Consider the following 17,516-nt stretch of genomic DNA (forward strand, 5'->3'; position numbering starts at 1 on the left):
CAGAGACGCTGTGCTGCAGAGGGAAATCAAACAAAATCAAACACAAAAGACTGAAAAGAATACATGCCATGTATCAGTAAGCAAAGCTTAATCTTCACATAGTTCTTGGAAATCACAAGGTATCCAAATGCGTGCAAGGTTTTAAATAAATTGCAGAGAAAACAGGGTCTTGACAGCTTCAATTTTCTTGTAAGTGAAATCCACCACAGGGAGCGAAAGGAAACTGATCCATGATTCCCTTCATATTATTGGCTACTTCATTAATGTTTGCTTTTTTTTTTCCTTTCCAGAATGATGAAAACTTAATCCTGGAAGGAGGAAAAGAGAAAATTGTTATTTTAAAAAAAACTTACGTCATTCATTTTTCCTAAATTACATGAGACATCAAAATTGGTCAGCCCCAAGTGAGCCCATCAGTGTTCTCCACAGCCACCCTCAGCACAAAAATATCAGGCAGGATAGTCTACTTAACCAAAATAATTCTTATTATATGATACATAAATGTTCTGACTGTATTTTCTTCTCTTAAAATAATTTCTTCTCCATGAATTCAATTGGTCTAACTTCCTCTTGGAAAGTTAGATAAAAAGAAATTCAGCAAATTTCCTTCCCCAAATCATTAATAGTAATACTGGTCTTAATTAAGTGCCTGTAGCATCATACAGACTATTAAAAGGACATATCATCGTGTTCTTTTTATGAACATGAAATAGAAAAATGGATCACATAGATGCTTTCTAAAAAATTCAGCTGTATATAATTCCTCGGTTGCCTATTATCAGCTATTTCAGTGTCACCAGAATGAGAATTGGCCAGCGTGACCTGAATTGGCAGCCTCTCCCCGACATCCTGCATCCCACTGCATGTTTCCAACAATGCCTGTTTAAAACTCGGTAACTGCTTGCAGGTGAATGGTTCAAGGAGAAAGAAGGAGTGTTCACTCTGCTCCCCTCCACACTTGTTTTTAGCCCTTAAGCATTTTCATTGAGTCTCCAGGATGGGAAAATAATACCTTGCCAGGAAGGGTGAAAACCAACACTCCCAGGTTCAAGTCACGTAGCCGAGAAGAGATCCACCCATTAGCTGAACTGAGTCCCCGAACCAACGCATCCTCTAGGTTTAGAAGCTTGTGGTCACTGAGGCCTGGTCAGACAGACCTTCATGTCCCCATCCACAGGGCCACACTGTCATCTTCCTGGATGCAGAGGGAGCCTTGTATAGAGCCTGATCCTGTAGGTGTTGGCCTTGTTTTTGAGACTTCTCAGTGCAGGTGCCCTACTGCTGCCCACACAGGCTGTGGCATCAAGGACGTCACCCCTGAATGGCAGCACCTTAGCAGTGTCTTGGCCAGAGGGCAAAAAGTTCCACTCTTACACTTAAGAACCATTAAAATAGCATCCTCCCCACACTCTACTCATTTCCCCCATTTAGTATGATGATTTTTTTGAATTTAACTTTCCATTCTTTTTTATAAATTGAGGTGCAATTCAGATGACATAAAATTAACTATTTAAAAGTGTATAATTTAGTGGCATTCAGTGCGTTCAAATGTTGTGCAACTATTATCTCTATTTAGTTCCAACACATTTTTATCACCCTCAAAGGAGACCCTATGCTCTTTAAGCAGTCACTTCCCATCCTCCCCTTGCCTAAGCCCCTGGCAACTGCAAATCTTTCTGTCTCTATGGATTTACCTAATTCTGGATATTTCATATAAATGGAATCATACAATATGTGGCCTATTGCATGTCTGGCTTCTTTGACTTAGCATGGTGTTTTTGAAGTTCATTAACGTTGTAGTATGTATCAGTAATCATTATTTTTATGGCTGAATAATATTCTACTGTATGGATATAACATATTTTGTTTATCCATTCATCAGGTGATGTATATCACCAAAGGAGTTGTTTCACCTTTTGGCTGTTGTGAATAGTGCTGCTATGAACATTCATGTACAAGTATTTGTTGGAATCCCTGTTTTCAATTCTTTCGGGTATATGCCTAGGAGTGGAATTGCTGGGTCATCTGGCAACTCTGTATGTTTAACTTTTTGAAAAACTGTCAAACTGTTTTCCACAGTGGCTGCAACATTTCACATTCCCATCAGCAATGTCTTATACAAGCGTTCCAATTTCTCCACGTCCTTGCCAACACTTGTTTGCTGTATTTTTTTTTTTTTTAATTTGCAGCCATCTTAGTGGGTGTGAACTTATTTGCATTTCCCTAATGATTAGTGATGTTGAGCACCTTTTAATGTGGTTTTTGGCCATATGAATATCTTCTCTGGAGAAATAGCTATTCAAGTCCTTTTCCATTTTTAAACTGGGATTTTTGTTTTCTTGTTGTTAAGTTGTAGGAGTTCTTTATACATTCCAGATATCAATCCTTTATCAGCTATATGATTTACAAATATTTTCTCCTATTCCATAGGTTGCCTTTTCACTATGTTGATTGTGTCCTTTGATGCACAAAAGTTTATTTTTGAAGAAGTCATATTTATCTTTTGTTGCTTACACTTTTGGTGCCATATCTAAAAATCCATTGTGAAATCCAAGGTGAAGATTTACCCCTTTATGAAGATTTACCCCTCTATTTTCTTCTAAGAGTCTTATGGTTTTAGCCCTTATGTTTAGATCTTTGATCGATTTTGAGTTAATTTTTGTATATGGTATGAGGTAGGGGGAACCTTTCATTCTTGAGAATCCCCTGTCCTCAGTGACCGAGCCGTATGTAAACAAAAGCCTTTCTCTTAAGTTTCTGGGAGAGGCCTGGGCATGGATGGACACCACACACAGGACCTTTGCCACCACTAAATCTGAACTCCTCAGTTATTATCTCAAATACTTGCTGCCTGTGAGACAGTTCTCCATGTGGTTCACCTGCTTGATTCCCAGATATGCCCTTTTCCAACCCCTGTTTTTGCAAGTCACCACCTTAGCAAAAATAATTACATGGGAACACCCTTCCTAGTCTCCATCCTACGCTTGTTTTTCCCAGGAAATGAAGAAAATCCACCGTTGCTCCCCCTGCTGCTCCACATACCTACACATTCTGACTGAGGCTCGTGACGCTGAGGGGAGACGGCAGTGGTCCCCGCAGTACTTCAAGCACATTTGTCCACAGGCATCTTCGTTCAGTCCTCAACTCCACTACTAACCTTGATGTTTTTATTAAACAGATGGCAAAAGTGTCCTTTTCCTTCCACGTAGCTTAAATAGCACTTGAGATTCCAGCTCTTCTGGGAAGTCTGCCCACCCCAGCCAAATGGGAGCTGTGGGTTTGTCCGGACATCTGCTTGCCTAGGCGTGGAGTCCTACAGCTATACCCAGAGGATGCAGCCTGTCCTGGCTCTCCTTCCCTCCACCACTTTAATCAGCAGAATGGAGACCTGGTCCCCACACTGGCCTTCTGAGCCAGAGCCATTGCTGGGTCCCTCCTGAGGTGTGGAGATACTTCCTGTCAAGGAGCAAGTAAGGGGGCAGGTGGTGTCATTATGCTCTTAAGTTTGACTTTGTTCACCAGTGTATCCTCAGAGCATAGCCCAGGCCTGGCTCAGGCATTCAATAAACAGTTGTCGAATGAACAGGAGGGGAAAAGGCAGAATCTGCAAACTTGGGAATGGAATGTGTTCTCAGACGCAGCATTTCCTAGGACACCTTCACCGAGGGCAAACGCTGTGCTGTGCTATCGCTGAAATAGCACGGTGCTGGGTACACAGCAGGCCGTCCTCAGTGAACCTCCAGCTGTTGGCCAAACTTTCTTCTTTTTTATTCCATGACGTTCTATTTGAAGGAAATTATTCCATTTTCAGTATATGTGATTTCAGGTAATAATAAACTATGTTGTCACCATAGTCAATGGCATATTTACTATCTTATTGGGTTGATTTAAGGCATCTTTTAGCCACTCATGGTGCGTGTCCGTGCCTTTGTCCTGATTCTTTGAGTGTAATCTCTAGGAAAATCACATGTACCTAACCTAGGGCATAAGCAGAATTGGATAATAAAGGATAATACATAATAACAGTAATTGGATAATAAACGGTGAACACAGTGATTATGATAAGTCTATTACTTGGGGTTGGGCTCAGACATTAATGGAAAGAGTCAATAGTAAGAGCAAAAGGGAGGTGCTGATGAGAGGTAGACTCTTCCCTGCCTCTGTGAGAAGACTCTGAATGGCCCCTACTGTGCCGACTACCCTGCCTGGTGCTGTTCACAGCAGCATGGAATGTCGCTTCTCCCTCCTTGGGCAGCACTAGCTTCAATTTTCAATGAGTGCATATAAGGAAGGCCAGATTAGTGCTAGAAATCTTTTAAAAAATCTAAATGTAATCATGCATTTGATGGATGAGGATTTAGGTAGAAGGAGAGAGGGTATACTACAATCATAGGGAAGCAAAATACAGCATCAATGCAAGTCCTTTCCTTACATTTAACTATTAAAATATGCCGCATACACAATACAAATGAACAGTGAATGTGAATTATAAACTCAACCATGTGCACATCCACTCATAGGTATATAAACAATATGATTAATGGATGCTATTTTTATCTTGCTTTCAGCTTTTACAATGTTCTTTCTCTAGAAATGAATGTTTTAAACAAGAAATTGGATTTGATTGATAAAATCCTTATTCAGAAATATCTACATAGAGCTTCTCAGCTATAAATATTAATTAATTGGATCGCTGGTACCCATAATGCAACTTTGTTCTGACCCATGTGCCCTATGAACTAGATATTTTTTTGGATTCAATTTTCTTAAAACCAACTGTCAGCATCATGTGATGGGAGAGATGAAAAATGAAAATGAGCAGTCCCGCTGTGCAGGTGGGTGACCTGTGGGAGAGAGTCTGCCTGGTAGGATTTTTACACGAACCATCAGACACAGACCAATTGATTAGATCATCTCATACCCGCCACCAACTAGGCTCAAGAGACTAATTAGAGAGAGTACTGCCTGCGCAGGCACCCCATTGACACCTAATTTGCTCAGCCAAAGCCTTTGGGGAAAATGTATTATCTCTGCAGCTGCACTTCATGCATTTCTGATTTGAGGCATAAGCAAGGAGTGCTTCATCACTCTTTTGAGCAAACTGAATGTAGAAGCCCTTAAGTGCTAAATGCAAGCAAACAGACCCAAATTAAAAACGAGCCAGGCTCTTTCTAATTCCCTCTGTGCTCCCTGTTAAATCTCTGTGTGTACATACACACACACCCCTACACACACGCATGCAGTTTACACACCGGAGGGACAACATAGCTGCGGACTGCTGCTCGGGGTGCTTCGGTGTGATCAGATGGCCTGTTCTTTTGTTGGCCTATTTACCCACTCTAAGGTTTTACGTTTGTTTTATTGTGGGTTTTTTTTTTTTTTTTCTTTTCCTGCTGTACTGCCCCCACTGCCCCTCCTCAAAGTATTCTTTTTTTTCTACAAGACAACTCTGGCACACATTTTTCAGCTCCGCTAAGCCTAACTGGAGAGAAGTGATTATTTTGCTTCCAAATTAAAACAACTGTAGGTTTTCCTTTTATCACGTAAATTGTGAACGGGATATTCTCCAGGATGTATGTGACGCTGTGGGGTAATCTGTTCATTTCTGTTTCAGAGACTTCTTTGTAAATACACCTAACAAAAAAGGAAAAAATACTAAAATTTAACAGAAAGAAAGCTACCTCACAACAGCAAAGGCAGCATAAAATCATAAAACAATGAGGTTCTCTTTAAGAAATAAAATGATTATCATTTGACCAAGTTTAGCTTGTCTATTTCTAAACTAGAATAAAACTAATTCCAACCTTCTCAAATGTAGAATCCAAAATACTGGTATATAAGGAGGCAATTAAAGATAGGTATATAATTAACTACAGGCTTTTAAAAAAGGAAAGAAAAATAAATAATCCAGGTAACATGGAAAAATTAGTGTTATCTTTGTGCCACATTTAATGGATCGGAGACTGAGTTTCCATAATGCTGGAATAAAAGACAAAAACAGGACTTGCCCTGGTGGGGTTCTATAGTGGACTTACTGATTTTATGCCTTTCCACTGACATGTTGGATGAATTATTTTACCTACATGTTCTAGTAAATTACAATTCTGCTTTGTAATTTTTCACATTTACCCTATTCTTAAGAATTCAATGAAGACTTTTAAAAAAATCATTTCAGCTGTCTGCTTTTCACACCAGCATTCAGAATTGCCCTTAATTGGGCGCCTAGACAGTCAGAGGATTCCAGTGGCCACAGGAGGAAGTATTTTTCTGAAGGTATATGGAGAGGGGTTGTAGGGGAGATGTTTGAGCATAGAAAATCAAGGCCTTAATTAAAATGCATAGCCATTTGTAGAATTTATTCTGATTTTGTGGAGAACAAAGTTCAGAAAGCTTCCCTTCCCCATGTACCGTGCCAATAAAGTTTCACATGAAAGATGTCCAGGAAAAAGAAAAAAATGAACTTATGAGACTGTGCCACTTTGAGTTTGATTTTGCTTAAAACACTAAGAAGAAAAAAAATGTTTCTACCTAGTTCATCTTCAAGTGGAGTTTGCTATTATAAAGAATTAAGTCTACAAATTAGGTTGTTAAACTTAAGCACCTAGGCAAGTACAAATCTGTCTGAAGTAAAAATATCAAATATACACACTCAAATTTGTGTATGTGTGTATATATTTGTGTGTGTATACATATATATACACAAATACGTATGTGTTCATATATAGATACAACACATAGTCAAATTTTATACTATGGATTTTATATGAAAGTTGGACTCCAAATGATACATTTTAAACGTCATACTGAATTCAGAAAATCTGGGGACAGCTTATAATTTACTCATCTTTTTGAGTAAGTTGAATGTTATGATTTGGCTAGAAATAGGGGTTTTCTTTTAGAATGTCTGATATCAGTGTTTCCCAGTTTCTCTAATACTACCTTGAAGCTCCTTGGGGGGTGGGGTAGGAGGCATGGTATGAAACAGAAGGAAGTAGAAAATTAGTCAAACCTACTTCTGTAACTTATTTCTGATTTATGATAATCACACTTCTTCCTCCCAGAAGAGAACACATCTTTGAGACCAGCAAGAGAATATTAATTAAAATGAATGCAGAGATAGACAGGCTTTGTTTTAAGCTTAACAGAAGGTCCATCATTCAAAATAGCCCAAATCCTTTAAGTTGAAAGCTGTTTGGTAACATCCATATGGATGTACAATGCACTAATTGCAGCAACTTTGCACATTTTAAGCTTCATGCCAAAGTGGTGATTTTAATTAAAAATTTTTAGGCAAAGCTGTAAGTCTAACATTTCAAAACAAAGCATTTCTCGCACGAGGAGACTGACTTAACATATCATTTTAATAATTATCATTATCAACGAACATTTATTGAAATCCTCATTAAAGACCAGGCATTAAATGATGTGTAATTAGCCTTGATTGAAAAGAATGCTTTATTTTAATGGTGTGATTGTTTATTAAATCAGATTTATGCAAATGTAAAACACTGGTCATATTTTAGACACATATGGACAAAAGGAAGGCAATTCTGGGATTACTTCCTGTCTCAGTGAATGCCAAAACAAGTGCAGGAAAAGTATTGATTTAGATCTTTTGAGAACCATCAAGACACACTTTTTTTAAATCACATAATATACGATTTTATGGTTTTTTAAAAAGTTTATAAAATATATACTAAAAATATATTTACACATATAAACTGTGAGGTTTGAAATGGCTTATGAAATAATTTCATTGACTTTTTAAAAAAGATTATATAAGTACATTAAAATATTTTTATATATATAAAAATTGTGAGGTTTGATCTAGTTCACTGAAATAGTTTTAATGACAAGGTTAATAGAAAAGCCTTCACCAAAGGTGGCATTATTCTTTTCAAAGATTTCATGTTATTTGAAGCCTTATTTGCTCAGCATACCTTTACAAGTGACTGGCTCCCAAGTGGGTATAAGTTAATTAAATAGGATTCTGACCCTTTAACCCTCCTTATATATTACAGTCCTACTAAACTATATTTAAATAAACCAAATGCAAAGTCATGTAACTTGGCAGTGTGTGCATTTTTTATTTTACAACTTACACACACACACACACACACACACACGCAAATCTCATAAAACTACTTCTAAGTATTTGGCAGTCAGGGAAATATAAGGGTTCATGTCTGACTTTAATTAAAAGATTTGAGAGGAGATGTGACTCCATTTTGGGTGGATTTTGTTTTTTCAAATTAAAAATTGTCTAGTATTAGTGTCCAAAGTATTGAAGCACAGTAAGTTTTCATGCTTAGGGTTCTGAATTCAATATATACAGTCACATACAATTTTGAACCTGTTTCATGAACCATCTTATTTAGCAAAAATTTGCAAAACTATTATAAAATATTTCTGTAGCATAAATTAGATCACATGCAAACGGTTAATAGAGAATGTTGTCAGCATGAACAAGAAGTTATGTTGGCTCATGGGAGATTTCTTTCCAGTGTTATTTTGAGCCACCAAGTTAACAGTGCCATGTGCAAGGCACACAAGCACAGCTGCATGCAAGCTAAAGGGCCTGGAGTGCTGTCCATGCTGCCCAGTTTCCCCACATGCTTCCTTTTGGCTCGGTTCAGCTACATGCTCTGGCTTGGAATTAATTGTTCACTGTACAAGTCTCCTGGATCCTTGAGCATTTTGCCCCTTTATCCAAAATTCAGCAGTCTCAACCCTTACATCAAGCTTCCTTCACTTATAAATGGTGCAAGTATTTTTATTAGTGTTTTTACTGTTTTTCTGAGTGCTGTGCTTACCAAGTTGAATGCATTTACAGTGGTCTGCCCTTACTCTATTTCTCCCCATAATCCCTACAATTTCTACTGTAGGATTCTGCAGAACACAGGTGGGAACACGGATATCACCCTATAGCAGAAATGTCTATTCTAGTGGGGACACATTCTGACACTATTACAAAGTTACACATTGTGGACACTACTGTTGCAAATCATTTCTACCAAGAAATGTCTGCAGACAGTGAGGAGGGTCTAACAAGTCCATGCTAAGGGATGTGGATGCTGGACAGCCACCTCAGCCCCCCTCCAACTCTCTCCCATGTAGCTGCTTGCAATACATAGTGCCAATGAACTCCTGAACTGAAGACATCATGGAATGTTGACCCATGGAAGCTAAGACTCTATCTGCTTCATGTACAGTCCTCCAATATGTACTCCCTACAAAATTATAAACAGTTATCTTAAAGTACTTTTTTTCGTTGCTGTTGTTGAGACAGTCTCACTCTGTAGCCGCAGCTAGAGTGCAATGGCACCATCACAGCTCACTGCAACCTCCAACTCCTGGGCTCAAGCAATCCTCTTGCCTTGGCCTCCTGTGTAGCTGGTACTACAGGTGCAACCACCACACCTGGCTAATTTTTCTATTTTTCGTAGAGATGGGCTCTCACTCTTGCTCAGGCTGTTCTTGAACTCCTGGGCTCAATCATTTTCTCCCACCTCGGCCTTCCAGGGTGCTAGGATTACAGGTATGAGCCACCTCACCCAGCCTATCTTAAAGTGTTTTGATACTATTAATAGTTATTTCATCATAACAAGTTGCTATATTTCAATAATATTCAAGATGGGTTCTGAAAGGCAGAATTACGAAACACATATATCCTTATGAGAAATAAATGCTAGCATTTTGTGCTCTGTGGCATTTTCTCCTATCCAAAGTACTTTCCCATTTATTCTCTCATTTAATAAAAGTGCCTGACAAATAGGATCATGACCTTTAGAAGAGATACCATAAACTGGGATTTTTTTTTTTTTAGAAGTTCTAATCCTTTAAGTCATTGATTCAATGTCTTCTGGAATAGTGGCAGTAAGAGGTAGGTATACTGCAGGTTTAAATATCCAAAGCATTCATGATAGGACCCACAACCTTTATGGGCACTAGGGTGACCAATTGACTCAGTCTGCCTGGAACGAGGGTGTTCCCAGGATTCAAGACTTTTGGTTTTAAAGTGGGCCAAACAAGAACAGGTTGGTCACCCTAAGAGGAACAATGGTGACTTCCCAGTTTATTATAAAAACAGAGGTAACAGGTTGGCACTTTACTATATGAGTTAAAATGAAAAATATGCTGACACTCCACTCACTCTGAAAATATGAGTCACAAAAGTCTTACAGATGTGAGACACTGAGAATAGGAAAAGGTGAAAAGAAGATGGGAACTGAGCCAGAACCTTTCTCTCCTCTCAACTCCCCAGACTACACTGGGATTTTTCACTTATCTTCTTGGAAGAGTCACAATCCTGACTCTGTGTTTGAGACTTTCTTCTTCTTTTTTTTTTTTATTGAAATCATAGTGAATCATGTTCTGCTCTAATGAAGTTGTTGTATTTAAGACCATGAACTTGCTCCTCACCACCATTCTCAGTTACACTTTTAATAAATCCATCTATTTAAGTGCACACATGCCCATGCAGCGTGGCATGGCATGCAGAGGGTAAGGCCACCACTCTGAAGTGACAAGAAGTGCAAATGTTGCCTGGATCACTGCCAGAAACGACCCCTGCTCTAAGGTCACTGTGGAAGGAGCAATACCATCAACTGTCCTGCCTAAATCAATTCAGGGAACATTTACTGAGCATCTATTCTTAAGCAAAGCACAGTGTTTACAGTGGAATAGGACAGTATGACAAGGGCTATTATATTAAATCAAGGCCCCCGCCCCCCCCCAAAAAAACAAAAAACAAACAAACAAACAGAAAAAATCAAGGTCCCAGTGGTGCTCTGGAACTGGCTTGACCTTGCTCAAGATGGCCGAATGTTGAAATTTTCAGGAATTTTGCAAGCCAGTTGGTAAACATAGTCTTCCTTGAAATCAGCCATCATGGGAATATTTACACCACAGGACACAGACAAACATGACCAATCAGGACTTTTCTGCTTTCCTTCTGGAGGGACAACTGTTAAACATTTACTAACACACTACTGCTGTCCTTAAGGAGCTGAAGATTTGAAGCGGGGAGATGGCTGGGACAAGAATTACCTATGAGTCAAAACGGAAATCTAAGTGCTATCCTAGAGGTAACAATGCAGTGAGGAAAGTGGGCTTTGAAAGATAAGTAAAAGTTTAATGTCTAGAGAGGGAGGAAGAAGGGTATTCTTGCACGGGCAAGGATGGTGGGAAGCAGCGAATGGCCAAGCGGCAGGCACATGTGTGCATGTCAGGATTGGGCTGCAGATAGAGACGCAGGGAAGGCCGAAAGGTAGGTGAGGGTGGTGGGGCACAGGGCCTTAAATGTCCTGCTTAGGAGGTTGGGCTTTATCTGGATGCAGTGAGGAAGTATCAGAGGCTTTGAGCAGAGAATCCCAGGTTCCAATCCAAGGGCAGTCGGATACTTTGCACAGGTATGAAATCTTGACTTGCTATCGTGAAGTCTGTGGGTAAATAGTTGTCTTCTTTAGGAAGCCATCAAATCAGATACTACAGCTGGTTCTTCAAATGGCTATTATGACTGTTCACAAAGTGCCAGGTTTTGTTACATTTAATGTTGAAATGTTTTATTCCACTACTGAGAAATATTCAGTCTTCTGGAAAAATGATGACATAGAAACTAAGCTTCTTCCTGAGGATCAAAATTTTCAAAATATAGCCCATGAGGATAATTTGGACATTTTCATACACCAGAAAGATGCTTTACATACTTGAAAAATAGTTTGTTTTCTTGTGTCTCTATGGTTGCCTACCCATTTTAAAAAAGAAAAAATATGCATTAATAACTGCTGCCTTTACTACTCTGCTGTCCTTTATAATGCAAACATGATTTGCTGTTTTTGATTAACACACAACCTTAGACAGACTTTCTAATTGCAGTTTGGAAGTCTGAAATACCATCAAATCTTTTAAAGAGCAATGACAATAAATCAGAAAGCGTCGTCACTATACTCTTGTCTTGATTCACTGTGATTACATGTCTTAAAGTAGGAGTTTCAGCTCATTAAAAATGTGAAGCTTGTAATGTCTGATGAATAAGACATTCACATCAACACAATTGGTTTCCTCCTGGTATAAAACAATTAAAGTGTCAACAGCTCAGTGGTTTAGTGGCAGAGCAAAGAACAGTGGTTGCAGGCCTGGGGTCAATCTCTCACTTCCATTGGCAGCAGAGCTGGAGAATGCAGTGAGAGTAGCCAGCACACACCAGGCTCATGGGATTAAGGGATGCTTCATGCTTTTGTACTGTTCACTTGCAGCAGACTGAAACAAAAGCACCGACCGAGTTAAGTGAATTGAACTTTCACTGTGAGAAGCAATGAAATGCCCCTTTGCGTTGGCCCAAACCAGAATCCCACACACAATGCCGTAAGCATGCGACGTTTTTTTCTTCCACACCTGTGAGGAACATATCCCAGAAAGATCTTATTTCCTATTCACATGGATGCTAAAGAACAAAGTCACGTCTTGTCTGGGTTATGCTGTTTGTTTTCCAGTCTGTTGGCATTAAAATTGCACCCTAAGCACCTATCACGTCTCATGAACCTCTGCGGAGTCCTTTTCAAAAGTTCTGACTTTGCAACACTGGTGTCATTTGGAATTAAAAAAACAAAATCTAATGACTTAGTTGTTTCATGTTATCGTGGGAAAAAAAATCATCACAGCTTCATTTTAAACATAATTAAAGAGAGTTTATATTGTGCAAAGTATATAAATTGAAAAAATACCAGTCAATATCAGCTCTAATAAGCTGTTTTAGTTTTATTCCTTTTGTAATTATTACATTGAGTTGCTCTGTATGAGCGATGTCATGCACAATGAGCCTGAGCCTAAAATGCTAAAATGGAAACGTTCTTTTATTATTTAATGACTAACCTCCTGAGTTTTGGTGCTAGAATTTATATAATTCTTATAGTCAATTATTGAGTACTTTGGTCCAAATACATTATAAAACACTCATGCTTGGATTAACATGGTATGGCTAAATCTTGTCTCCTTCAGTAGTCCTTATTAAAAGAAAATCTAATAGGTTGATTTCTAGGGACTGACATATGTCTGGTAAAATATAAAGGAGAACAAAGTAACTCTTTCTTTAGCTCTATCAGATGTGGTATGGTTAGGACTGTCTCCATACTGGAGATGGGCGATTCAGATTAAGACATATCTGAACAAGATGGTGCAGAGGAGAATTGCTCAGATGAATGGTGTGTGTAATCATGCAAAGAAATATCTAGAGAGGCTTAGAAAACAATTAATGGCAAGAATAGCTTTATGTTAGAAGAACCTCCAAATAAAACTGCATAAAAACTACTGAATCTGACAAAATACTGTATATAATCATGGTCACTGGAGGGCTATCTTTCTAAGCACTACACATAGATCACAGTAATCTCTCCTGATCATAAATTCATTGCAGCTGAAATTCAAATACATTTAGATTTACTTCTATGTACTCAAGAAGTGCTTCCAAATTGACTCAATAAATATGTAATTATGAAATCAATTTCCATTCACTTCCTTACACCTGTCTGCTGTGTCATACACAGTTGTACATACTCTAAATATTATAATCACATATTTCCCAACATTTCATTAAATTTTTCAAACACAGAAAAATGAAAGAATTGTACAATGAACATCCATGTAGCCACTACACTGATTCTATAATTAACATTTTGAAATATTTGCTTTTAACATATCTACTCACCCAAACTTTCCTTCTGTTCATCCTATTATTTTGATGCATTTCAAAATAAGTTACAGATACCAGTACACTTCACCCCTAAACATGCATATCATTAATTAGATTTCAATATATATTTATGTTTTTAAGGTAAATTTTACTTACAATAAAATGCACAAATTTTATGTGCATTATTTGATGAGTTTTGAATGGTATTACACAGGAAATTGCTGTGCAATAGGAGAGATCTGTTTTCATTAAGAATCCGAGTAAAATTTGATTTTTTTTTTTTTTTACCAAAAAAATTTCTTTCATGTTGCCCCTCTTACCTACTCTTACCAAACCCTTAGTGGGCAATATACTGACAAACACAACTGCCAATAAGAGAACAGGCACAGAGAACCCAGACTGTGATAATTCTTAACCTTCTAAGTCACTAAATTTGACAACCAGATGAATGCAGAGGGAATTTTCTCCAGAAAACTGCATATATTTAACTACATGCAGATATTCTTCATACAATTTCAGCTGGTTCACAGATCTTCTGAATTCCATTAATAGACCCATGGACCCCAGGTCAAGAACTTCAGGATTAGGAAGTCAGAATGCTGGAGCATCAAGCAGAATTTCCACCATCTAGCCATTAATTTCAGAGCATACTGCAGAGGAAATACCTTCCATGAAAGTTAAGTAGTTGAAGGAAATTCCTTTTGAACAAAGGGCACAATCTAGCAACAGTCCTGTTAAGGAGCGATAAGGTTTATGTGGTTTCCTATATTCTCTCTATATGATGAAAATATAATCAAACAAACAAAACCAAAACAAACCAAAAATCTCAGTCTACACATCATGTTTCCTTCAAGAGAGGTAGAGCCTGGACCACTCCATCTGATGAGGGCAACAGCCAACAGAAGCACACGTGGGTGATGTGGGTCCCTGTTGAGATGATCCTGTGAGTTGGAGGAGCTGAGTAGAAGACTCTTTTCCTAAACACAACACCTCTCTTGCCCTGCCCTTTCTTTTCCATTAATGTTCGTTATCAGTGATCTACTAATATTAATGCAGGATCAAAGATCAATGGAAATTCATTCTGCAGTACCATTCTTACTAATGACATTAACATTATTTAGTATGCTACCTTTATTGTTTTATTGTTATGAAAATAAAAATTATTATGAGGGCTTCTTATCGCTTTGCTAATAACCCTAAACTCTTATTTTCCTTTTTTTAGGTAAAAACAACCTTAGCCAAAACCTTGCAATCATTCTTAATATGGCCACCCATATTTTCCCCCTCAGAAAGGATTGCAGACAACTAATTTGAGTAGTCTGGGAGAATTTATTGTGCCTCTGGTCCTCACAGCAACCTTCCAAGACAGGTATTTTTATTCCATCGTTGCCAAAGCTGAAGCTCAGAAATACAAGTTGGAGAAGTATTTCCCATTCCTACTTTCTTGACAAAGGTTTGTTTTTCTTACCAACAATAATGTTTCTTCTGATCATCAGGAGACCAACGCATGGTCTGCTATCTGCTCTTCACAGGCTGGTCTGGCTGCTGTGGTCTTTGGTTCTGTCATGTCAGGACTGTGGCACACCAGGACTTGGCCCGAAAGCCTGGCATTCTGATCATTCCTGCTCATTCCAACCTTATCTACCCTCACACCTCGTTCATCCCAGGTTACTTGTGCCTTCTTTGCTAGGAGACAGCTTTGGTTACATGGTATCTCTCTGTGAGCTGGTTTGGTAGCACCAAGACCCCAAGGACTACAAATCTTTAGAAGCCAGTTAAAAAGGAAAAAGGAAAATGTGGAGTCAGGTAAGAACCAGGATTCCTCAATCTCATTTCAATCAGTTTCAGGTTGCCATAGCAACCACGCCTAACTGTTCCTGTTCCTCCCACTGATGTTCAAGGTCATTTGCACAGAATTGCTCCAGTTCTCTGATCCACACAATTTTAAATTTTACACCATTTAATTTTATGCCATTTCTTCCCTTGAGTATTAAATAAAGAGGCCAAGAGTTTCAAAATCAAAGCATACATAACTTTTCTGACCACAGTTTTCCACCTGATCAAATATAGCAAGGCCACTTCTCATTTCCTCTTCTTGAAGCTTCACATTTCCCCTTTTCTTATTTGCCCTACCCCCAGTGCACTCACACATGCACACAAACGTATACACATCCTGCCACTTGAAAACAGCTTGTGATATTTTTCAATAAATGCTTGGGAGGTAAATTTTAAATATATAGATATGGGACACTAAGCATCTTGTAGACTTGTAACCCTTCTACAATTATTCCAAAGTCGAGGAAATTTAAGGAAAAACTTGACTTGGCATAATGAAATCTAAACTTTTTTTTCATTTGATATGTCTTCCTTTTAAATAATAAGGGAGGCTCACTTTGCTCCCTTTACTTTTAAGCACCAAGAAAACAGAATGCTCTTCAGAGGTTCAGAGGGACCAGAAAACTGCTGTGATTGTTTTGCTGGTGTCTGAAGCCTGGTGGCTGTGGTGTTGCCAACCCCAGATAGGGAAGTTACCTTCCAGGACAAAGAAGCACCAGCAGCTGCATAAAGGCCGAAAGTAACATCACAATGCTGCCAGGGAGACCAGACTCCAGAAGCAATACCGGGAACTGAGCAAAAGGGTGAGGTCAGGTGGCCTTGAGGTCATTTGTGTGGGGCAGACATCCTACACCTGATGATGTGCAGAGGTAATTGAGGACGAGTCAACTTAGGCTGCACTTTGCAACCCTCTTCACACCTAACAGTGTGGGAGATCATGTATGATCTCTAGTCTACGTGATGTCCAGCCCATGTCACTTTCATGCCATCCCCCGACTTTCTTTTCTTATTGAAGTCCTAAAGCCATGTTTCTTTTCACGCCTGATACTACACAAATCTCCCATTTGTGTCCCCAGACTTGTTATTTTCCCTTGGAAATCTTTCTCGATCCCTCTGGGATCAAAGAAAATAACAAAGAATGACTTTTCACCCTCTCCTTGAAATGCTTTACATTATCTCTAGTATTTGCTAACACTTTTGTGGTGGTCATTAATATTATTCACTATTTTCAGCTCTCTGCCTTCTGGACCCTCAGTGGGATGTCTTTCTCAGCTTCCCTGGAAGTTACACATGGCCATCTGACCAATGAAATATGTGCATCTATGTGGCTGCTTTAAGGGCCAGTATGTATCCAGGCAAATCTCCTCCTTCCAAGGTGACTGAGGAAGCACCTTGTGGAGATGGAGCCTCTTTTAGCCTGTGTCCCTGAGTGAACAATGAGCAGAGCTCCCCAGTGAGTCGTATGGACATGTGGTGTGAGCAAGAAATGAATGTTTGTTGCATTAAGCAACCATAAAACCTAGCCTATCCTGAATGATACAATGTCTACCATGTCTAATTTGGATAAGTCCTTGAACGAAAACTGCAACTTATCTCCTGTTCAAAACAATCCTAGTGAGGTAGTTTGTTCTGCCATTCCTCATTCCAATGAGGAAAATGGGGGTGGCGAATACACGTAATACACTTAAGAACTCAGAGCTAGGAAGTGGCAAAGTTGGAACTTGCACCCAGGTTTTATCACTACAAATTCCATACTGTGGTGTGGATGCAGAGAGATGGGAACACTTACACTGCTGGTGGGATGGCAAACTAATACAAGCTCTATGAAAATTAATATGGAGAAACCTCAAAGAACTCAAGTAGAACTACCATTTGATCCAGCAATCCCATTACTGGGTATTTACCCAAAGGAAAAAGAAGACATTCAATAAAAAAAGCCATCTGCACTCAGATGTTCATAGCAGCACAATTCACAATTGCAAAGATGTGG

At 38.8% G+C, this 17,516-nt stretch overlaps 1 protein-coding gene across 1 annotated transcript in view; it reads right to left on the bottom strand.

Annotated features, from left to right (window-relative positions):
* Positions 1-227: 227 nt before the first annotated feature.
* Positions 228-17,516, bottom strand: part of CDK14 (cyclin dependent kinase 14) — a 521,120-nt gene continuing 503,831 nt past the window's right edge. The window contains exon 15 of the mRNA XM_069461904.1: positions 228-308. The gene's annotated coding sequence lies outside the window, so the exon portion shown is untranslated. The remainder of the gene's footprint in view (positions 309-17,516) is intronic.

The sequence above is a fragment of the Eulemur rufifrons genome, chromosome 29 (assembly GCF_041146395.1).
Source record: "Eulemur rufifrons isolate Redbay chromosome 29, OSU_ERuf_1, whole genome shotgun sequence".
Lineage (NCBI taxonomy): Eukaryota > Metazoa > Chordata > Mammalia > Primates > Lemuridae > Eulemur > Eulemur rufifrons.